At 35.6% G+C, this 25,774-nt stretch overlaps 1 pseudogene; it reads left to right on the forward strand.

Moving 5' to 3' along the window:
- LOC114026301 overlaps positions 1-25,774 on the forward strand; it is a 45,734-nt pseudogene that overhangs the window by 13,391 nt on the left and 6,569 nt on the right.

Here is a 25,774-nt window from a genome sequence, read left to right on the forward strand (position 1 = left end):
GTTCATCATGATCTTTTTAAACTGTGGTACTTGGAAGTAAAACAATTCTACAAAACAGGGCTGATTAGGGTAGAGAACAATGGGACTAGCACATGCCTGTTCCTGAAAGTTGTGCCTCTCTTAATGAAGTCCAAATTGGCATTAGCTTGTTTGGGTGCACGATCACACTACTGACTCATATCTAATTTTTTTTTTCAGAACATCTATATAGCTATGCCTCCTCCATCTTGTACTTGTGAAACCAATTTTTGTTGCCCAAGAAAAAAAGAATTCATATCAAGGCCTACTGAATTTTGTCTTATTCAATTTTAGGTAATGTCTTAGCCTTTCAAGATGTTTTTGGATACCAATCCTGTCATCCACCACGTTAACTATTTATCTCAGCTTTGTAACATTTCTAAATTTGATAAGCATTGATGATGATTTATGCCATTATTCAAGTCACTGAAACAATCCTTAAATATTAGAAAGTAAGACTTGGATCCCTATCATATTCCACTGAAGACTCTTTGACAAGGTTGGCATTAACCATTAACCACTTGAATCTGATCATGGAACCACTTCTAAAGCCCACTATTTGTATTATAATCTCATCCACTTATCTCCATCTTGTCCACAAGAGTAGGTTGAGACATTTTATCATTTTTTGATAAAATATAGGTAAAATATATTAAATTCAAATCCACAAGTCAACAAACATTTATATAGTGTCTACTATTTGGCAAACCCTATATTTAGTTCCAGAGACACAAAGACAAAAGATAGTCCCTACTCCCCCAAATCTCACAGTATAGTTGGAGAGACAATATGCTAGCAACTGTTTACAAACAAGCTATATTCAGGATAAAAAGAGATAGTCACAGAAGGAAGGAAATTCGCATTGAGAAAGAATCAGGAAAGGCTCCCTGTAGAAGACATAATTTTAGATGAGTCTTGAAAGAAGCCAAGGAAGTCAAGATGTTTAGATGACAGTGGGAGAGAATTCCACTCTGGCAGGAGAATCAATGAAAATGCCTCAAGTCAAGAGGAGCGATGAGTTTGCATAATTGCTACAAGACCAGTGTTACTATATTTTAAAGCATGTGGAGGAGAGTAAGGTGTAAGAAACTTGGAAAAGTAGAAAGGACCTACAGGTTATAAAGGAATTTAAAAACCACATAATTTCTCATCATCTACCATATAGGTAATCCTGTCAAAATCTGAAATAAGGTTGGTTTGCCATGATGTGTTCCTGATTAAGCCTCATGAACTTTTTGAAGTCATTGGTTTACTTTTTGTTTTTGACAAATCATCATTTAAATGATTAATTTTATAAATTTCCCAGGCATGAGTCAAACCACATAGTTAATAGTTCAGATTGTCTGGTATGATCTCTTTGTTTAATTCTAGCCACTATCCTCTTTACTTTACTTGGTGATCTTATTAGCTTCTATTGATTTCATTACCGTCTCTGTGATGATACATGTAATATCTATCTACTTATCCTTACTTAATCTCTCTGCTTACCTTCAATCCCACATCTCTAACACTCTTTCAGACATCATGAAATGAATGTCCAGTAGATATCTTAAACTCAATATGTCCAAAATAAAAAAAAAAAAACTTTCCCTCAAAATCCTTCCTTCCTTGTACGTTTCCTATTACTGTGAGGTTGATAATGTATGTATCATCTTCAATTCCTCACTATTCCTCATACCTCATGTACTATCTGTTGCCAATGCATATTTGTTTTTTCCTTTGCAACGTTCATTCAACATGCAACCTTTCTCATAAAACCAGCTAGAAGTTTTATTTTTTATAAAATATTTTTCTTTTACTTTTAAATTTATTAATCTCTTTTGATTTTCAGTATGTCTATTTTGGTGTTTAATTTGGAATTTTTAGTTTGTTTTTTCTATGTTTTTGTTGCATGACCAATTTACTGATCTGTTCTTTTTTATTATCGATTTAAGCTTTTAAATATATAAAATTTCCCCTAAGTACTTCCTTGGCTGCGTATTGTAAATTTTGGTATGTTATCTCATTGTTGTCATTATCTTTAATGAAATAATTGATTATTTATATAATTTTCTCTTTTATCCAATCATTCTTTAGGATTAGATTAACTAGTTCCCAATTGATTTTTAATTTATGTTTCCAAGGCCCTTTATTGAATGTAATTTTTATTACATTATGTTTCCAAAAGTGTGCATTTAATGCTATTGCTTTTTTCCACTCTCCCTGTAGCATAAAATAGATTCTTATACCCTACTGAGCATATATGACATCTGTGTGTATCCGTGTGTGTGTGTGTATGTAATGCATTTTTTCCACTTTGAACAAGTTCAGATGAGAATAAAGTTCAAGAGTTGCCCAACCACCCCATTTTCCCCTTGAGTATAAAAACTCTTCCTTGCATATCTCTTTTATGTGAGATAATTTTCCCTATTCCTTTCCCTTCCTCCTTCTCCCTAGGCATTCCTCTATTTTACTCCTCCATTTTTTTCCTGAGATTATTCCTTCATAATCAATTCAGAACTGTTCCCTCTCTCTATGTAGACTGCTTCTAACTGCCTTAACAATGATAAAATTTTTAAGTGTTAGAATTCAGGGGCAGTAAATCTGTGGCCCGCTAGGTCCTCAAGTGTGGCTCTTTCACAGAATCCAAACCATGGAATAAATCCCATTTGTTCTGTGAAGTTTGGATTCTGACAAAGTGTCAAACTACGTTTGCTACATTATGGCTTAGCATATGTATTTTCTACAAACTCTTGCCTCAAAAGAAAAAAAAATAAGGACTCCTGATGGGAACAAGATAACCTGTCCTCCTTTTTCCTTTCCTTTACCTCTACAATCTGGTTGTACATGTGAAGGGTATAGTCATTTCTTAATATCTCCAGATCCTGACATATTATGTGTCACAACAGTGCCATCATCACCATGTTCATTGATGCCATCATCATCATCACCTTCATCATCAGTTTTACTATTGTTAAATATGTTTGTTGAATTGAATTCATTTGTATCTACCTAATTTGGAAATGGGGGGAGATATCATCTCAGTAGTATGTCTTTGCTTATGTACATTTAACATCTGTACAATGCTATTAGTAGGGGAGACAGTTCAAGTGGGATCTAACAAGAATCTATTTGAGACCCAACCACTGATGCACTGTTTCTCTTTAATGACACTTTTTATCAGGCTTAAGTAAAAATTACACACACACACACACACGCATGCATATATATATATATATATATATATATACATATATATATATATAAAGTAAAGAAAACTGGCAGTTTCCATTTGTATTTAATATATATGCTTCATCCATTTTTGTTTTTGTTTTTTAAATTCCTAATTCCTTATACTGGGACTCTTCCTGAATAATCTTTAAAAACTGATCTCAAAGCCCAAACAGAAGAGGACATCTCTATAAATAGTAAGTTGGATGTTTAAAAGGGTTCTGTTGATCTCAGTTAACATCTTTACAATCTATTAGACATGTTTAATATACTGCCCTGAAAAGTGAACTCCAGAAGCCTTAATGGAAATTGTTAAATTTCGTCTATGGAAACAAACTTTACATCTCAAAGAACTCCCATATAACTATAAAGAAAAAAGGGTGGGGGAAAGCATTGAGCATAAAAACAAGCAAAACATTCTGATCCATGTGATAGGAATGTGTGGGGGGGTAATGACAAATAGTTAAATAAACACATGAACTTCAAACCATCACTTCCCAAAGTGAAAACTAAGTCAATTCAGAGAATATAAAGAGGCAGCTAAGTGGTGCAGTGGGTACAGCGTTGGTTCTGGAGTCAGGAAGAATCATTTTTCCTGAATTCAAATGCAGTTATTAGCTGTGTGATCCTGGGCAAGTCACTTAATCCTGTTTGCCTCAGTTCCTTAGTTGTGAAATGATCAGGAGAAGGAAATGACAAACCACTCCAGTATCTCGGTCAACAAAAATCCAATGGGTCAAAAAGAGTTGGGCAGGACTGAACAACAATATAAAAAAGAGTAAAGTATGGAGCAGAATCCCAGAACACCAAAGAAGAAGGTTTACTTTTAGCAAGTCAGGAAGGGGAGTCACATTCCAGAGACTCTATAATAATTTGAACACATTGATGTACCTTGCTTTTCACAAGCTCTCCTTAGACAGCTCATTGTGACATGCTGGTGACTAACCCTGGGCTTTCCAAGACAGTAACAGTAAAAAATAATTTATATGAATCAGTTGCTCAAGGGAGTTTACATGGAGCTAAAGTTTTTTTTTTTTTTTTTTTAACCATTAATTGTTCATACCTGACTCCCTAAAGATTATGGACATGCCTGTTGGCACTTTGCTAAGAGGACGAAAGGCACCTCCTGTTTAGGTCTCACAGACAGCAGCTGACCAATTTGCAGAGATTCTTAGAGGGTCAATTTCTCATCTGAGAAGACCTACTTTCAATTCTTTTCTAGACTACAAAAGAAAGATAGCAAGTCAATTCCATTTTCTCTTTTTTTTTCTTTTTATTGTCCTGTCACCTTCCTTCTTCCTTCCCTTCTCTTACCTTAATTTCTTTCCTCTCCCTCTATATCGCCCTTCTCCCTCTTCATCTTACTTTTCCTCTCCTTCTCCTTCCCCTCTGTCTGTCTCCCTGTCTGTCTCTTTTTCTCTTTCTTCTATTTTAAATAAATATAAATTGACATATTTTCAATTTTATGGGATACAATAATTCAAATACCGAACCTAAAACTAAACACTTATGTAATGTTAGAGAGGTGATTCAACATCTCTTTCTCTCAGTTTGCTTATCTGTAAAATGAGTGAGCTAGATCAGATGGCCTTTGAGGGCTATTTCAGCTTTAGAGCTTTGATACTGTAACAATGACCATTCCATATTATTTTCCCAAACCACGGAAATCCAGTAATTTAGAATTGGAAGAGACCCCAGTGGCCATCTAGGCCAAACTTACACCCACTATTACAACATGCCTAACAGATGGCTAATAACATTCTGCTAAAAAACCTACAAGGAGGGCTAACTCACTGTATCTTGAGGCAGCTCATTCTAATTTGCTGGAGCTCTCATTGCTAAGAATTTTTTGTTATTGGGGTTTTTGGGGGGTACATTGTTGTTTCATTTATTTTCTTGACACCAAATCTCAATTCCTCTCTTTGTAACTTCCAGCCACTACTCGTGGTTTTGCATTCTGGAGCAAAGCACTACAAGTAAGTATTTTTCATCATGATGGATTTTAAATACTTGAAGACAATCATCATTACTCTCATGTCTTTTATTTTTTTTAGGCAATTGGGGTTAAGTGACTTGCCCAGGGTCACACAGATAGTAAGTGTCAAGTGTTTGGTCTGAGGACAAATTTGAACTCAGGTCCTCCTGACTTAAGGGCCGGTGCCCTATCCACTGCATCACCTAGATGCCCCACTCTCAAACCTTTTGACCCCGTAATTGACCTCCCAAAGAAACTTAGCTTCTACTGGTTTTGGTATCATATATGTAAATAAATTTAATACATCTATACTGATACAAAGAAATGCAAAACTTTGGAAAGATAGAAGACTAACCCCTTGGAGGCTGGGGTGGGGTGTGCATATATTAAGGATGAACTAAAACATAAGAGAAGTATGTGAAGGACACTACATGTCCCTATTCCTTTAGGTGTAAAGAAAAACAAACCTAGTGAAAACCCTCACCTAGAAAAAGAGGAGCAAAAATAGAGGTGGAACATTGAATTTTAATTTCTTTCCTCCATCCAAACTCTTGCCCTTTCCACTGCTAAGCCTAACAAGTGTGAAATAGGTTTCCTGAAACCAGGTTGTTTCCATGGCCTTTATAAACCATGTTTGTCCCTGAGTGAAATTGCACCAGGGCTTGCAATTTCGCTCTGTTCACCTTTTGTTTTTTTTTCCTTCTTTTTTTTTTATGGAGAGTGTGAGCGGGGGGGGGTTATCCATATGAAGAAATAGGAATGAATTAAATCACCTTATCAGTGTGTTAGATTCATTAATATCTCATTAGTAACATCAATACAATATTTTAAAAAATAGAGAGGTAGATTGTGATCTGGATTACAGATGTCATCCCATTATCTCATCCTTCCTACCCTGCCATCTCCCACAGTTTTCTATCTCCCACCATGGGTCTCATTATTCTTCTATTCATCTAGGATTTAAAAACCTTGCTCTCATCTTTGATTCTTATCTTTCCCTGACCCAGACATTTTCAGTTAGGTGTCAAGTCTTTCCATCTCTGTGACCTCATAGCTCATATCTCTTCCCACTTCTCCACTCACATAGCCACTGCCTTAGTTCAAGCAAATATATGAGATTGGTAGCATGTGGGACTTTGACTCAGGAGGACCTGAGTTTTAAACTTCTCTTCACCTCAGTTTCCTTATCCATAAAATGGATTTAGTAAGAGCATCTAATTCAGAGGCTTGTTGTGAAGACCAAATGAGCCAACATGCAAAGTGATTTGAGAATTTAAAGTGTTGCATGATAGTTAATAACTATAATTAACATTTACTTAGCACTTACTCTATGAAAGGCATTGTGCTTTAAAATTATTATCTCATTTGATCCTCACAACCACCATGGAGGTAAGTGGTGTTTTTTATCCTCATTTTCCAGTTAGAAAAACTGAGTCAAACAGAGGTTAAGTGACTTGTCCAGGGTAACACAGTTAATAAGTGTCTGAGGTTGAATTTGAACTTGTCTTCTTCACTCCAGGCTCAAAGCTCTTTCCACTGTTGTTGTTAACCTTATAACTTTTTTCCTGCACTTCTGAAACATTATTCTAATTTGTCTCCTTGTATCAAATCCCTCTCCATTTTAAGCCATCTTTCAAATAACTGCCAAAATGATTATACAAAAGGCCAGTTACAAACATGGCATTCCTTTTCCCAATAAATTGTATTCGCTCCTCATTGACAGAAAAATCAAATGTTATTTCATTTGTATCTCAACCTTTTCAAAAAATTTCTCTCTGCGTAAGTTTTACAATGTACATAATTATCAGTATAATACTAACTACCCTTTATATTGTGATTTCAATTTGGACAATCACTTTTTGTTGTTGTTTAGCAATTTGTGACCTTTTTTTGGGGTTTTCTTGGCAAAGATACTGGAGTGGTTCACCATTTCCTTTTCCAGCTCATTTTGACAAATGAGGAAACTGAGGCAAACAGGGTTAAGTGATTTGTTTAAGATCACATTGCTAGTAAACGTCTGAGGCCAAATTTGAACATATAAAATGAATCTTCCTGATTCCAAGTTCAATGTTCTATCCACTGTGGCACATAGCTGCTCTCTACATGTTATATCCTTTGATCCTTACCCTGGGAGATATGTATTTTCATTACCCATATTTTATAGATAGGGAAACTGAGGTAGATGAGAATAAATGACTTGCCTAAGGTGACACAGATAGTAAATATGTGAAGTGGGTTTTGGTCTAGTTCGCAAACCAGGTTTTTCTAATTCTAAGGTCACTTTCCTGTCTAGGTGCCCAGTATATAAATGAGGCATATACTCCACATATCTAATCTCCAAATAAGTACATATATTGATACTGTAATGTACATTCAAATATTTTTAGAGATAAATAAAAACAAAAAAAATAGTTTGGAAATAATCAAAAGGTTGGGTGACTTGCCCATGGCAACCCAGACATACTGGAATCCATAAATTTGTTCAACAGACTGGACTTAATCCCATGTCTTCCCATCTCCAAGGTCAGTGCCAGAGCTGCTGCACTATGCAAACCCACATAGAGTACTATAGGATTCATGTATATGTATCACCCAACATGATCCAAAAAATTTCCTCCTGAGGTTTGCCCTGCATGCCTTATTATTTCTATTTAACAGATGAGGAAAATAAGGCTCAGTAATGTCAGGTGGCATATTCAGTGTCACATAGCTAGTAATATTCAGAGGTAGGATTTGAATCCAGGTCTTTCTGACTCCAAATCTAATGCTTTACATCACTATTGTCTCTAATGACAAAGAGTAGCATACGCATGATTATCCCTAACTTACACAAGCAGAATCTGAGGATCAGTAGCACTTAATGACTTTTCCAGAGATTATTGTTGTTCAGTCACTTTTTTCATCTTCTCTAACAGTTCATGACCCCATTTGGGTTTTCTTGGAAAAGATACTGAAGTGCTTTGTCATTTCCTTCTTCAGCTCCTTTTACAGATGAGGAACTGAGGCAAACAGGATTAAGTGGCTTGCCCAGGATTACACACCGAGTAAGTGTCTGAGGCCAGATTTGAGCTCAGAAAGACTCGGAAATTCCAGGCTTTAGGCCCAGGACACTATTCACTTTACTACCTTGCTATCCAGAGATACATAGCTATTAATGTTAGAGCTGGACTGTATACCCTGGTCAGTCCCTTGACTGCACACCCAGGATTCTTTCTACCACATCCATATGTAGTTTATTGACAATCAAATTTTGTGGGAAAGAGAAGACCTGAGGCCTACTTCATGGCTTTGCCATGAACTAGCTCTGACATTGGAGAAGACATTCTATTATTCCAGTTTCCAGTTGCCTCAACCTAGTTGATCTTCTAGATTATTTCCAGCTCCATAACGTTATGATTTTACATTTACAATAGGTAACTTTCCAAATAGGATATTCTCTTTAATTTTGTCTGCCTTTCCTATAAAAGGAAAAAAAAAGTGTCCATGAAATGTATAAAAGTGTGCTGTAATGGGGGCAGTGAAGGTAGATTTATCATCAGAGGACTTAGATTCAAGTTGGAACCTCACCACAGTGAGAAAAAGTCACTAACTTCCATGTATTTCAGGATCCTTATTGGTGAAAAAAGACTTGCCTCTAAAGTCTCTTACAACTCTTAAATCTATGGTCCTAAACCAGCACAGTTTCAATGATCTTCACAGACTCCTCCCCTCTTATTTTCTGAGTTCCTATTTCATAACTCAAAAGAATTCTACAGTATCTCACTTTTGTCTGTCATTTTTCATTCCCTATCAAAGAAAATGAAGGGTTGTCTTGGGTCAATGCTTGGATGAGAGACTTGCCCTAAGGGAGAAAAGACTAAAGAAATACCAGCCATATTTATCTGTGATTTCACATGACCACACTCTGCTGAAGAAGGGCCCTACAGGGCCACTTTCAAAGAAGTACATCCTTGTCCTTCAAAGGCCGGAAACCTAGTTATGCCCCATACTCTCTGGATTCCTCCACTCAGTAACAGTCTGGACAGCTGGTAACAGGTAAGCATCAAGAAATGTGCCACTTTTTTGTGTTTTTTAGAAGGAAGCTGCAATCTTTTAAGATCTTATTTTAACTCGATCGAGTTCTTATTTTATCCTATTAAAAAGCATGGAGAGATCCTTTGATATTTCAAAGAATCTTAAAAATATTTTGATATTTCCATGTCAAATATGTTTAAAACAGAAGGAGTTTGAGCATAAGCCTTCATAGAGTCTGGGCTAAGTAGGTAATGCCCTCTGGATTCAGCAATCTTCTGAACCTTCCTCTTAGAAACTGTGAGGGATGTGATACACCTAGATTATAGTGTGAATTAGCAGCAAAGTGTGGGAACTACATTCCTATCTACTGTCTTCCAGTCGCAAACAGTTTCCACTGAGCCAATTAGGAACCAGGCATTTAGTCTCTCAGAGATTGTTGTTCTTCATTTGGAAAATGGGGATAGGCATGCAGGTACTACTAAGTCACTTCACAGGGCTGTGATTATGAAAACAGTGAACAAAACATAACACTCACAGAAATGTGAGTTGTTGGAGAGATTGAAGGTTTGCAAAGCACTTTATATATACTATCTCATTAACTCCTCACTGTAATCTTTTAGTTAGGTTTTAATATTATTCCCATTTTATAGATGAGCAAACTAAGATTGAGAGAGATTAAATAATTTACCCAAAGTTACACATCTGGAAAGCATCTGGGCAGGACTTGTACTTGGGTATACCTGAATCCAAAGAAAAAAATCCACTGCATGACCTAGCTGCTAAACATCATTGCTCTCCTCATCAGTTCTTCGATCTCTGCCATCTGAAAACATCAATGATTTGTATGAAAATATTTAGCACAAGAGTAGACGATTTTTTTCTTTTTTTCTTTTGTTTCATTTTGTGTTCTCTCTCTGTCTCTGTCTCTGTATCTCTCTCTGTCTCTGTCTCTCTGTCTCTCTCTGTCTCTGTCTCTCTCACTCTCTCTCCCAATTCCTAGCTTGCTTCTTAGAGAATTGTAAACATCTTGAAGCCCAAGAGGATACCTTTTGTTCTTTATTGCAGGCATACACACAGCTTCCTGAACATCTCACAAGCCACTGGATACATTGTCCCGTTATCTTCTCCCATTAAAAAAAATAATCTCCTTGACAGCAGGACTTGTCTTATGTAGAAAGTTTGTCTGAACCATAGTATCAGAATAAGGTAGCTATATCTCCTCTTCAGGTTTCTAGAGGTACCCTGAGAGATTCGGCATGCCACTTCTATAATGTCATCAACTCAAGCTTTGACCAGCTGGTTAACCCAAGTTTTAGCCTCCAGTGACTGGCTAATGCTCAAGTTCCACTTAACCATTTCAATCAATCAGTTGATAAACATTTATTAAACAACTACTGTCTTGCAAGAACTCTGCTAAGCACTGGTAATACAAAAAAAGGGATAAAAGACAATGTTTGCCCTCAAGGAACCTGCAGTCTAATGGGGGAGACAACTTGCAAGTAAATAAATACAAAGCAAGCTATACACAGGATGAATGAGAAGTAATTAAAGGAGGGAAAGCACCAGAATTAACAGCAGTTTGGGAAGGTTTCTTGTACAAGATGGGATTATAATTGGAACTTATAGGAAGTCAAAGTGGTCAGTAGTCCAAGTGGAGGAGGGAGAGCATTCTAGGCTTGAAAGAGAGTCGGAGAAAATGTCCAGAGCTGAGAGATCCAATGTTTTATTTGTGAAACAGCCAGGAGGCAAGTGTCACTAGATCCAATAGTACATGTTGGGGAATAAGGTGCAAGATCAGAAATATTGAGAGAATTAGTTTATGAAGGATTTTAAATGACAAAAGAGTATTTTGTATTTGATCCTGGAAGCAATAAGAAGCCATTAAAATTTGTTGAGTAAAGGAGTGACGTGTTCAGACCTATTATTTTAGGAAAATCTTTTTAGGAGTTGAATGGCGAATGGATTGGGGTGGGGAGAGAGGTCTGAGGCAGTGGGTGTACCAGAAGGCTATTACCGTAATCAAAGTGTGAGGTAATGAGGGTCTACACTAGAGTCATAGCAGTGTCAGAGGAGAGAAGAAATGTATTCAGGGGATATTGATAAGGTGAAATCAGCAAGTCTTCATAACAATTTGGATATGGGCATTGAGAGATAATGAGGAATCCAGGATGATTCCTAGGTTGCAAGCCTGTGAGACCGGAAAGATTGTGCTGACCTCTACCATAATCAGGAAGATAGGAGAAGGTGAGGGTTTTTATTTTGTGGGGGGGGGAATGAGATCTATTTTGGAAGTATTGAATTTAAGATGTTTACTGGATATCCAATATGAGATGTCTAGAAGGGAGTTGAAAATGTGAGATTGGAGGTCAGTGGAGAGATTAGAACAGGGAAGATAATTCTGGTAATTATCAGCATAGAGATAATAATTAAGTCCATGGAAGATGATGAGATCACCAAGTAAAACAATATACAGTGAGAAAACAAGAGGGCCCAGGACAGAACTGTGAGGAATACCTAAGGTTAGAAAACATGATTTGGAGGAGGATCCAAAAAATGAGACAGAGGAGTGGTCTAATAGGTATAAGGAAAACAAGAAGAGAGTAGTGTCTCAAAAAACTAGTGTAAGAGAGTATCAAGGAGGAGAGAGTGATCAATGGTGTCAAAGACTACAGAGAGATCATGGAGAATGAGAATCGAGAAAGAAAATTTTACCATAGATATACAGCAAGAACAAATGTACAATCATTTTACTTCCCCTTTATGTAGTAGTCACTCTGTGCCCATCCTACCCCCTCCTTTTTTTTTTTCCTTTGGAAGAGCGGCCTCAAACTTTGATCAATTCCTACATAGCAGTGATACCACCAAATTCATGTCCAAACGTACTATTGCTGCTGGATAAACCCTTGTCTGAGCAACAATTGAGTTGGGTCACAAAGGTCACTCCCAAATGTCACTCCTTGCTCATAGGGCATCAATGTTAAATTAACTACAAAGTCCAACATGTACACTGAGGAACCCAGAAGTCTGCTCTCATGATCTTCAATGTTAGAGAATTCAAAATAGCTACCTTCACATAATACACAATAGAACAAGTAGTGAAGCAAAAAGATCTAAGCATTTTCCCAAAAAGAGACATGTCAGCCTTGGTGCAGATGGCTCAAGGGCTCTCTTCCTTTATGACATTGTCTCTCCCTGGATTTGATGAATAAAGAAGTCCAAGAGATTCATGAAGAATGAGAGAAGCAGAATGTCAGGGAAGGCAATAGTCCAAGGTGCTGACCATCAGAGTCTTTTTGAAGGCACTTTGAGTTCCGTTTACCCAGACAGTCAAAAAACCTTCTTCTATCCATGTGCTTGGCAGACCAGAACCAGTCACCAAATGTCTGCACGTGATTAAGTCCTTGCGTTATATGTCCTCACAACCCTCCTAGAAGCAGCAGGATCCCAGCCTGCTTCAAGAATCACAGATGCAGTTCATGATTCAGACCACCATTTCACTTTCTTCCTTTCATTTCATTACCAGAACAAAGCATATTGCTCAGCACAAAGTAAATGTTTATTGAATGTATTTTCTACATTTATCTAAATAGAGAATTAGCCTTGAAACCATCAGAATAGAGGTTCAAATAATGATTTACTGGCAATAAGACTCTGAGGCAGTCGCTTAATTTTTAGTGCTCTAGGAAAATATCTGAAAATATAAAGTGCAGAGAAGGAAATGACCTCCATTGATGGAGTGAGTTTCCTCACACAGGAGTTCCCTGTATAATGAAATCACTGGGTCAGTCCCTAGCCTTCTCTCTCTCTGTCTCTCTCTGTCTTTCTGTCTCTGCCTCTCTCTCTCTCTCTCTCTCTCTCTCTCTGTGTATATATATATATATATATATATATATGTATAAATATATATAGACACACACACATGCACATACTACAACTTAAGAGTTTAATTCAAAAGAACATTATTCAGAAATATATGATTGTGAGGAAAATGAAATGGAGAATTCCCTTGGAACAAAGACCAGACAGACTTTTATATTTTAAAAAAGACATCCTGTTTATTTCAGGTAGCATAGGCACAGTGTGAACAGGGAGAGTTTTCCTTTTTTTATTTGCTTGTTTGTTTGTTTATTTGTTTTTTGCAATTGGTTTTAGAAGAGAGGAAGAAGAGATCAGGTGGCTTAAGCTAAAATCTTGAGAAATCTACTTCTTCGCTTCTGAGCCGAGGAATGGAGGCAAACTCGCAGATGTATTCAGATAGGAAGATATGAGATTCTTCTCTCTGAGCCTCAGCAGTATGCTCCCCAGCAACTGGAACACAGCCACTCAGAGAGATGCTGCTCAATAAATATTTAATGATTAATTCATTGATAAACCAGGTAAAGAGAAACATAGCTGAAAAAAATTGTCACATGAAAATCAAGTGAAATATGATTAATTTCCTCAAATAGATGCGGAACATTGACCTGTATTCACCTTTCAGGGTACAAAGAAGGTAATTTCACAAATGAGAATTCTTGGCTTCAAACGATAGTGGATGAGGTACTAGACTTGGAGTCACAACTCACACCCTAGTTCAAAATCTGCCTTTGTAACTTACTATTTCTGTGATATTAGGCAAGTCACATCCCTTTTCTGAGCCTCATTTTCCTCAAATATAAAATGGGTGAACTATAATAGATAATGGATTCTTAACTAGGGTGTGTGGACTTTGCTAACTATATTTCAAATGATTAACCTCTTTCATTTAAAAATTATTTGATTTCTCTGTATTTTATTTTGCGCATTTAAAAATGTTATTCTGAAAAGGTTCATAGATTTAACTAGTGAGCCAAAGGGATCCAAGACACACATACATACACAAACAAACACATACACACAAAAACATATACATACACATGAATGGCAGATTATATGATCTCTATGGTTCCTTCCCATTCTAAACATATATCTCTGTGAGATATATTTTAAAAGGAATCAGGATAGTCTCTGTCTCTCCATCTCTCCAATTTGCTGTGAGTTCCAAATAATGGAGTTATGGAGAAAGCAAGGGAAAAAATGTACTTCAGCTTCATTGATTACACTAAAGACTTTGACTGTGTGGATCACAACAAAATGTGACAAGTCCTCAAAGAGATGGGAGGACCACTTTAATGGCAGAAAGTGAATAGGAATTAAGAAGCTTCTTGATGAGGATGGAAGAGGAGAGTGTAAAAGCTTGCTTGAAGCTTAACACATAAGAACAAAATAAAGAAAGAAAAAACTAAGATCTTGGCAACTAATGCTATCACTTCTTGGCAAATAGTGGGAAAAATAGAAGCAGTATCAGATTTTATAATCTTACACTCAAAGATCACTGCAGATAATGAGTGAAGCCATGAAATTGAAAGATTCTTCATCCTTGGAAGGAAAACTATGACCAATCTGGAGAAGAGTTTTGCTAAATTTTAATTAATTAATTTATTTTTAGTTTTCAACAATCACTTCCATAAGCTTAGGAGTTTTAAATTTTTTTCTCTTCCCTCCCCAATATGGTGTCCAATCTGATATAGGCTCTACATATACATTCCTATTAAACATATTTTCACATTAGTCATGTTGTAAAGAAGAATTAAAACCAATAGGAGGAACCCCCCCCAAAGAAAGAAAAAAAAGAAGAAAAAGAAAAAAGAGGAAATAGTACACTTCACTCTGCATTCAAATTCCATACTTCTTTCTCTGGAGGTGGATAGAATTTTCCTTCATGAGACTTTTAGAGATGTCTTAGATCCTTGCATTGCTGAGAAGAGCTAAGTCTGTCAAAGTTAGTCATAGTACAATGTGGCTGTTACTGTGTACAATGTTCGCCTGGTTCACTCACTTCATTCAGCATCAGTCCATACAAGAATTTCCAGGTTTTTCTGAAGTCCTCCTACTCATCGTTTCTTATAGTACAACAGTATTCCATTACATTCATATACCACAACTTGTTCAGCCATTCCCCAACTGATGGGCATCCCTCCATTTCCAATTCTTTGCCACCCCAGAAAAAAGATGCTGTAAATATTTTTATATGTGTGGGTCTTTTTCTATTTTTATGGTCTCTTTGAGATACAGCCCTAACGTGCTATTGCTGTGTCAAAGGCACATTTTTATAACCCTTTGGGCATAGTTACAAATTGCTATCCAAAATGGTTGGATCATTTCACAACTCCACCAACAATGCATTAATGTTCCAATTTTCCTACATCTCCAATATTTATCATTTCTCTATTTTGTATTGTTAGTCAATCTGATAGGTATGACGTGGTACCTCAGAATTGTTTTGATTTGCATTTCTCTAATCAATAGTGATTTAGAGCATTTTTTTCATATAACTATAGATAGCTTTAATTTCTTCCTCTGAAAACTACCTGTTCATATCTTTTGACCATTTAGCAATTGGAGAATGACCTGCATTCTTATAAATTTGACTTACTTCTCCATATATTTTAGAAATGAGGCCCTTATCAGAGACACTGATTTCCTATTTTTCTGCTTCCCTCCTAATCTTGGTTGCATTGGCTTTGTTCAAAAACCTTTCATTTTAATGTAATCAAAATTATCCATTTTACATTTCTTGATGTTCTCTATCTTGTTTGGTCATAAATTTTTCTGTTCTCCATAAAAAGGTAAACTATTCCTTGCTCTCCCATTTTGCTTATAGTATCAGCCTTTATATCTAAATTGTGTACCCATTTTGACTTTATTTTGGTATATGATATAAGATTTTGGTCTATGCCAAGTTTATGCCAAACTTTTTTCCAGTTTTCCCAGTATTTTTTTCTGTCAAATAGTGAATTCTTATCTAAGAAACTGGGGTCTTTGGGGTTATCAAACAGTAGATTGCTATAGTCATTGACTACTGCGTCTTGTGTAACTAACCTCTTCCTCTGATCCACCACTCTGTTTCTTAGCCAGTGTCAAGTCGTTTTGATGATTGCTGCTTTATAATACAATTTAAGATCCGGAACAGTTATCCATTTATTCCTATATTCTCTAGTGATTTTAATAGGAATGGGTGTTGTATTCTGTCAAGAGCTTTTTCTGCATCTATTGAGAGAATCATGTGGTTTCTGTTAGTTTTGTTGTTGATGTGATCAATTTTACTGATAGTTTTCCTAATATTGAACCTGCCCTGGTTCTGTGATAAGTTGTCATAATCTTTTTGCTAATATTTTATTTGAAATTTTGGCATCCATATTTATTAGGTAAATTGGTCTATAATTTTCTTTCTCTTTTTGACTCTTCTCAGTTTAGGTATCAGCACCATATTTGTGTCATAAAAAGAATTGGTAAGACTCCTTTACCTATTTTTTTTTCCAAATAATCTATATAGTATTGGGATAAATTGTTCTTTAAATGTTTGATAGAATTGGCTTGTAAATACATCTGGTCCTGGAGATTTTTTCCAGAGAATTCATTGAGGGCTTGTTCATTTTCTTTTTCTGAGATGGGTTTATTTAAGAATTTTACTTCCTTTTCTGTTAATCTGGGCAATTTATATTTTTGTAAATATGTATCCATTTCACTAAGATTGTCAAATTTATTGGCATACAGTTGGGCAAAATAGTTCCTAAATATTGTTTTAGTTTTTTCTTCATTGGTGGTGAATTCACCCTTTTCATTTCTGATACTGGTAATTTGTTTATTTGTTTGTTTTATTTCATTCTTTTTAAAATTAAATTAACCAAAGGTTTATCTATTTTACTGTTTTTTCATGAAATCTGCTCTTAGTTTTATTTATTAGTTATATAGTTTTCTTAATTTCAATTTTATTAACTTCTCCTTTGGTTTTCAGTATTTCTAATTTGATATTTAATCCAGTATTTTTTAATTTGTTCTTTTTCTAGTTTTTTTTTAATTGCATGCCCAATTCATTGATCTCCTCTTTCTCTATTTTATTCATATCGTCATTTAGAGATATAAAATTTCCCCTTAGAACTAGTCTTGCTGCATCCCATAATTTTGGTATGTTGTCTCATTATTGTCATTCTCTTGCATGAAGTTATTGATTGTTTCTATGATTTGTTGTTTCACCCATTCATTCTTTAGGATTTCATTATTTAGTTTCCAATTATTTTTAGTCTATCTTTCCATGGGCCCTTTATTACATATTTTTATTGTATCATGATCTGAAAAGGATGTATTTAATATTTTGGCCTTTCTGTTTTGGATTATGAGGTTTTTATGCCCTAGTATATGGTCAATTTTTGTGTAAGTGCCCTATACCACTGACAAAAAATATATTCCTTTCTATTTCCATTCAATTTTCTCCACAGGTTTACTATATCTAACTTTTCTAAAATTCTATTCACCTCCCTAACTTCCTTCTTATTTATTTTGTGGTTAGATTTATCTAGCTCGGAGAGGGGGAGGTTGAGGTTCCCCTCTAGTAAAGGTTTGCCATCTATTTTTTCCTGTAACTCCCTGAATTTCTCCTCTAAGAATTTGGATGCTATACCACTTGGTGCATATATGTTTAGTAATGATATTATTTCATTGTCTATAGTGTCTTTTAGCAGGATATAGTTTCCTTTTTATCTCTTTGAATAAGAACTGTATTTGCTTTTACTTTGTCTGACAACAGGATTGCTACCCCTGTTTTTTTGTTTTACTTCAGCTGAAGCATAATATATTTTATTCTAGCCTTTTACATTTACCCTGTGAGTATCCCTCTATTTCAAATGTGTTTCTGATAAATAACATATTGTAGGATTATGATTTTAACCCATTCTGCTACCTGTTTCCATTTTATAGGAGAGTTCATCCCATTCACATTCACATCTGTTATTATTGTGTTTTTCACTCCAGCTTATTCTTGTCTCCCCCATTCATGCCTTTCTTTCTCCTTTTCTCTCTTTCTCTGCTCACTACAGCTTTGCTTTTGACAACCACCTCCCTAATCCGTCCTTCCATCAGCCCCCTCCCTTTTCATTCCTTTTCCCCTTACTACTTCTTCCTCTCTTATCCCCCCTTCTCTTTTCTTTCCCCTTTCCCTCTTACTGCCTATATGACAAGTTAAAATTCTATACCTAACTGAGTATGTTATTCCCTCCTTGAGAAACATTCAATGAAAATAAAGTTCAAACAATTTTTATCTCCCTCCCTCCTTTTCCTCTACTGTAATATGTCTTTGTTCCTCTTCATGTGATGTAATTTACTCTTTTTTGCTTCCCCCTTTCCTCTTTTTCCATTATAGTTCCTTTTCACCACTACATTAGGTTTCTTATCATCACATCAAATTCAACTTAATCCCACCCCCTCTGTTTATGTATATCCCTTCTAAATGTTGTAATAAAGATAAAGTTCTCAAGAGTTATAAGTATCATATTCCCATGTGGGTATGAAAACAATTTAACTTTATTGAATAACATGTTTGTTTGTTTTTTTCCTCTTTCTTGTTTATTTTTTTTTATGCCTCTCAAGTCTTGTATTTGAAGATCAAATTTTCTGTTGAGCTCTTGTCTTTTTATCAGGAAGGTTTGGAAGTTCCCTATTTCATTGAAAGTCTGCCTCCTTCCCTGAAAGATTATGCTCATTTTCACTAGGTAGTTGACCCTTGTTTGTAATGCATGCTCCTTTCCTTATGGAACATTGTATTTCACACTTTATGATTTTTTAATGTAGAAGCTTCAGGGTCCTGCTTAATCATGACTATGTTTCTATGATATATCAATTGTTTCTTCCTGGATGCTTGCAGGATATTCTCCTTGAACTGGTAATTATGGAATTTGGCTACAATATTCCTTAGTGTTTTCAATTTGTGATCTCTTTCAGGAGGTGATTGGTGGATTCTTTTGATGACCATTTTATCCTCTCTTTCTAGGGCTCCAGGGCAGTTTTCCTTGATGATCCCCTGAAAGATGCTGTCCAGGTTCTTTTTTTTCCATTATGGTTTTCAAAAAGACCAATAATTCTTATGGTATCGCTTCTGGATCTATTTTCCAGTTCTGTTTGTTGTTTATTTGTTTGTTTGTTTTTTCCAATGAGGTATTTTACATTTTCTTCATTTTTTTTCATTATTTTGGTTTTGTTTGACTGATTCTTGATTTCTTGTAGAGTCACTAGCTTCCAATTGCCCAAGTTAATTTTCAATGAATTTTTTTTCCATTAGTTTTTGTACCTCCTTTTCCTTTTGGCCAATTCTACTCTTTAAGGACTTGTTTTCTACAGTTAATTTTTGTCCTTCCTTTCCAAAGCTATTGACTCTCTCTCGCATACATCTCATTTCTTTTCTCTATTTTTCTTCTACCTCTCTTATTTGATTTTTTAAAAATCCTTCTGGAGCTCTTCTAAGAAGGCCTTTTGGACTTGAGACCAGTTCATATTCCCCTCTGAGTTTTTAGATGTGGGTATATTGACAATGTTATACTCTCCTGAATTTTTATTTTCATCTTCCCTGTCACCAAGATATTTTTCTATGGTCATTGTTTTTCTATGTTGCTTCTTGATCATGTTGTTTGCTTTTTTTCTGGCTTTTTCTTGCCTTTTCTGCCTCTGGGATACAGGGCACACTGTCTCGGGCTTCTTGTGCTGGGGGCTAGGGGCCTGGTTACTGGTTTGCTGAGGTGGGACTTGCCACTGGCTTGCTGGGATGTTTCACTTCTTGTACTGGTCCCCTTCAGCCACAGCAAGAAGGCCCTTTCCCATTAATCCCCTTAGCTTCAGGAGCTAAAACACTGTGTATTGTCTTTCTGCTGACTCTATTATTTTAGGATTTTCCTGGGGAAGTATTCTCTGGGTTTTTCAAAGTCAATAACGGAGGGTGAGAGTTACTATTAACTTGGGCAATTGGCTAGTGACTCTACAAGAAATCAAGAATCAGTCAAACAAAACCAAAATAATGAAAAAAATGAAGAAAATGTAAAATATCTCATTGGAAAAAACAAACAAACAAATAAACAACAAACAGAACTGGAAAATAGTTACTCTGACAATCTTGGCTCCTAGAAGTCGAAATAGGTGACTTTCAAACATTCAATTTGTGGGCTAACAGCTCCAGGACCAGCACTACCACTGTTGATTCAGTCACTCCCAAAGCCTGCTCCCGGTTTTCTGGTGCAGGGGCTGTATGGCATACTTCTCTCTCACCCACTTCTGACAGACCCCTTCTGCTGACCTTCTAAGTTGTCTCTGACATCTGTGGATTGAGAAGCCAGGAAACCATCGCTGCTGCTGGTTTTCGATTCTCCAAAGTCTGTTTTGACTTTTTTCAAACTGGGTCTGCAATGTATCATGCATGCTGGACACTCCTCTCTCAGGCCAGTAGAACTGACCTTTCCTGTTGACATTTTGCGTTGTTTTGGGCTGGAAATCTGCCTTACTCTGTCTCTTTGTGGGTTCTGCCACCATAGAATTTTTTTCAGAGTCACTTTTGAAAGGTATTTGAAGAGATTTTAGGGAGAGCTCAGGCGAGTCTCTGCTTTCACTCTGCCATCTTGGCTCTGCCCTCTTATTATTTCCAAAGATTTTAAAAAATCTCTTGAATAGCAGAGACATCAAATCAGTCAATATTTAAATAACTTAATTCATATTCATTGGAATGTTAAATACTGTAGCTAAAGCTTTGGTAACATAACAAGAAGACAAGACTCATTGGAAAAATTGAGAAATTATTTAAGGCAAAACAAAAAGAGTATGTCAGAAGACAAGGTGGATAGATAGTGTCGTGGAAACAATGAACATAAATTTGGATAGACTTGCAGAGATAGTGAAATATAGATGAGTCTGGCATGCTAAGGTCCATGAGGTCAGAAATAACTGTAAAGTATTGAATGACTGAACAACAAAAATTCCAGTAAGATGATGAATATAAAATACTTAAAATATCATACATAAGCTAATTATTATTGTTATTTTCCAGTCAGCCATGTGATATAGAAAGATTGCTGTCAGCATATATATTCTCTGCTTAACCTGTTGATAGTCAAAACTCCCTCCCTCCCCTCCTCAACTTGATTGCATATATGATTTGTATGCATAGCTAAAAATCTTTATTATTTATTCATTACTAAAATAAAATAAATTCTGGAAAGGAGAAATTTAAAATAAATAAAGTTAATTTAAAAGAAAATTCACTAAGCAATGAACAAGGAAGAGCATTTTGTGGCAACATTAAAAAAATCTGATAGCTTTTCAAGGATATATGGTCTCAAATATTTTCATCTTTCCCGTGCCAATATTATTAATATTATTAGTGAGTTTTTGAAGTTGCATTTCAGGTAATAAATTAGATTTTTATTAAATTGATTATTTATATTATTTTAAAATTTAATAAAAATCATGAAATTCATTAAAATGTCCATGACTTCTTAGAATCTAGTTTAAAAGTATTTCATTTTATCATCCTGAAAATGATGTTGCTCTTCCTAAATAGTAGACCTTCTAAATATGCCCTCTTGTGTCAAACATGCCAGTGAGGTCTAATTTAATAAGAACAGTAATGACAGAACTAGCAGCACGTTTTAAAATTTTTTCAAACTCTAAAGAATTCAGAGATGTTTCTTCTCTGCCAAAGCAAGGCAGAAGTAGGAGTTAAGAGCCTTGAGTAATAAAGAATATAACAAAGAGACAGACTGAGAGTTAGGTAGAAGACAGAAAGAGAGAAAGAGCATTTGGCATGTGAGATTCTAAGTCAGAGGTATAAACTCTGGCTCTTATACAGAAGTGCTGAATAAATGCACAATTTAGTTCATGGAAGCTCATCAAATGTAGAGACTTTATATTTTTTGATTTTTGCATATCTCCAATCCTCGCACAGTATTTGACATTTAATAGATTCTTAATGAATGTTTATCAAATTGAATTATTTATTTGAATTAAGTAATTTTTGTCATGACTGAGAAACTACTTTTTAAAAAAAGTAATATTCATTTAATTCAATATCATACTATCAGAATTTAAAATTTGGAAGGAAAGAAAGATCATCAATTGCAACCTACGTTTGAACAAGAGTCTCCTCTCATATATTTCAGACAACTTGTCATCCAGCCTTTTTTTTCTGATGAAAATAGACCATGAATGATTTATTTTTTTGAGGAGAGGAAGTTCAATAACAAATTGTTTTACTGAAGCAATAACAATGTGTTATCTTTATCACATACAACACAACCATACACTATTTATAAGGATTTCCCCCCTTCAAGACTGGGGAATTAATAAACCCCACTCTATCCATTCTGCTCAATTCCATTTATTTTGATGCTATTCATTTTCCATCTATTACAGAATAACAATCTTGAAATCTCTCTGTGTGGGCCATAAACAAACTAAATCATTCATGTGCATCATCAGTATTAGACATAGGGAAATTAATTGCATCATTTGGCCTTATTCTTCCCCGTTGGCCCAGGAAGGATACAAAAGCGTCATTGCGTACCCTTGATATTCTCTCCTGCAGTTTGGTTTGCAGTGAGGAAACTTGTCACCATTTTTCTCATCTTTGCTGTTTTCTCTTCCATCTAAGTAGACCCTGGAGAGCCTATATCCAGTTTACCTTTGAAGAACTGTATGCAAAAAAGTACAATCAATCAATCAATTATCAAGAATTTCTTAAGCACTTATTGTGTTCTAAGCATTTCACATTTCTAACAAGGTCTGGTGTGGTGGTGGCAATCGTGATCCGGCACCAAGGAAGCAAGAGGGCTGAATTAAAAACACTCCAGTTATCTTGGAGTGAGTTCTTTCCATTCATAGAACTTGTTGTTCTGTGCCTGACCAGAGCTGGAAAACATTTAGAGCATGCAGGTCAATGGAACACAATGACTGGGCAAGCAAAAAATAAATATGAAAAAGGTGTTGCAATCACAGTTTAAAGAGAGAGGCTTCTCATGTTCAATTACTCTGTCCCTGCTGTCCTTCTGTGTGATTGGTCAGTTCCTATAGGAATCTTTTAGTGTAAGAAAGGGCCCAGGTCAGCCATCGTCCTCTATGGAACTTCACTCTTGGATTAACAGGCTTCTTTCTCCAGTGCTTATCTCTGTCCCACTTTTCATTTTCTTGATACATAGTATCTATACCCATTATGACATAAACTGATCCAAGGCAATCCCAAAGGACTAATGATGGAGCATACTATCCACCTCCAGAGAAAGAACTGACATTGATGGAATACAGACTAAAGCTTGCTATTTTCGCTGTCTTTCATTTTTCTCTTTTATTCAAGACTTCTTGTACAAAATGACTAATATGGAAATGTTTTACAAGATTGTACATATATAACTCATCTGAGGGAGGGAGGGATAGAATTCTGAATTCAAAACTTTACATGAAAACATATAAAAAAAAGAAAAAGACAAAAGCAACTTGAGAACAGTGAAGTCTTTCTTTTTCCTCCTGTTTGCATTCCTAGTGTTTATTACAGTACCTGGCACATAGTGCATGCTTTAAAATGGCAAGTTGACTTTATTTAACCTGTAATAAGTATCAGAAATATAAAGAAAAAACAAAAACAAATAAGCCCCTATACTCAAGACATTTTCATAGAAGTAGAGAAACAACATGAAAAGAAGTGGATGTGTTTAAGATTTATGATAACAAGACAGAAAGTAAACTTGGAAGTGAGGGCATTAGCTGGAAAATGCCTGAAAAAGGTGGAACTGAAACTGAGTGCTGGGACAGTTCAGGAATTCTAAGAGTTGGAAGGAAAACAAGCCATATTGAAGCACTTTTGGTGAGCTGTGACTGTGTCCAACCATTCTGAAAAGCAATTTGGAATTACATAGAAAAAAATAAGATAGTAAGCAGTGCATTCCCTTTAACCCAGAAATACTATTCCTGTCCCTAGGCCCCTGAAGGCATCAAAGAAAGAAACAGAACACACACACACACACACACACACACACATCTGTTTATATACACACAAATTGTTTTATGAATTTAACATATTGAGCTATATTTTAAAAGATAATTTCATAGAGTGATACAAAGATTTATACAATCTGATAGAGTGAAATAAATAATAAGAAAATGTTATGCTACAATGTCAGTATTAAAATTGAAAAAAAATGGACTAGTATAAATTGGTGAAACATGGAATGAACAGAACCAGAAGAAAATCTATACAATGACAAAAAAACCACTGCAGAAACAAACAACTATGATAATTATAAGAACTCTGAAAAATGCAATAACCATTTGTGATTCCAGGGGACTTATGATAAAGTACACTACCAAACTTTTCAATGAGATGTATGGTCTCAATGCACACTAAGACTGTGTTGATGTCACTGGAAAGGAAAATATACACAGAGAAGTTTTTAAAACTTTTTTTTTCAAATTTTGAGTTCCAAATTCTCTCCCTTCTTCCCCTCCGACCTCCCTCATTGAGAAGGCAAACAATTTGACTTAGATTTTACATGTGTAGTCATGTAAAACACATTTCCATGTAAGTCATTCTGTGAAAGAAAACACAGACAAAAAAACCCCCAAAATAAAGAAAAAGTATATTTGATCTGCATTCAGACTTTACCACTCTTTCTCTGAAATGAACAATGCTTTTCATTATAATTCCTACAGAATTATCTTATATCCTTGTATTGCTGAAAATAGCTAAGTTATTCATGGTGATCATCATATGATATTGTTGTTACTGTGTACAATGTTCACCTGGCTCTGTTCATTTCACTTTGCATCAGTTCATGTAAGTATTTTCAAGTTTTTTGAAAGCATCTTGCTCATCATTTCTTTTTTTTAGTTTATTAATTTATTTTAGTTTTCAATATTCATTTATACAATATTTTGAGTTCCAAATTTTCTCTGCATCTCATCCCTCTCCCCACCCCAAGACGACATGCATTCTGAATACTCCTTCCCCTAATCTACCCTCCCTTCTATCTCCCTCCCTTCTCTTAACCCCTTCCCCTTCTATTTTGCTGTAGGAAAGGACAGATTTCTATACCCCATTGCCTGTATATTTTATTTCCCAGTTGCATGTGAAAACAATTTTAACATTTGTTTTTAAAACTTTGGGTTCCAAATTTTCTCCCTTCCTCCCTCCCCACCCACTCTCATTGAAAAGGCAAGCAACTCGATATAGGTGACGCATGTGTAGTCATGCAAAACACTTCCATAGTAGTCATGTTGTGGAAAACTAACTATATTTCCCTTCATTCTATTCTCTCTTTTGACCCTGTCCCTCCTGAGAAGTATTTACTTCTGATTACCCCATCCCCCAATCTGACCTTCCCTCTATCATCCCCCTACTATCTTATCCCCTCCCCCCTATTTTTCTGTAGGGTAAGATAGATTTCCATACCTAATTGAGTGTGTATGTTATTCCTTCTTTAAGTCAAATCCAACTCATTCCCTCTCACCTTCCCCTACTTGTCCTCCACTGTAAAAGCCTTTTCTTGTCTGTTTCATGTGAGATAATTTACCCCATTCTACTTCTCTCTTTCTTCTTCTCCCAGTATAATCCTTTCTCACCCCTTAATTTTATTCTCCACATATCACCCCTTCATCTTCAACTTACCTGGTGCCCTCTATCTCTCTCTCTATCTATCTATCTATCTATCTATCTATCTATCTATCTATCTATCT

Source organism: Vombatus ursinus, unplaced genomic scaffold (genome assembly GCF_900497805.2).
Source record: "Vombatus ursinus unplaced genomic scaffold, bare-nosed wombat genome assembly UNPS02014837.1, whole genome shotgun sequence".
Classification (NCBI taxonomy): domain Eukaryota; kingdom Metazoa; phylum Chordata; class Mammalia; order Diprotodontia; family Vombatidae; genus Vombatus; species Vombatus ursinus.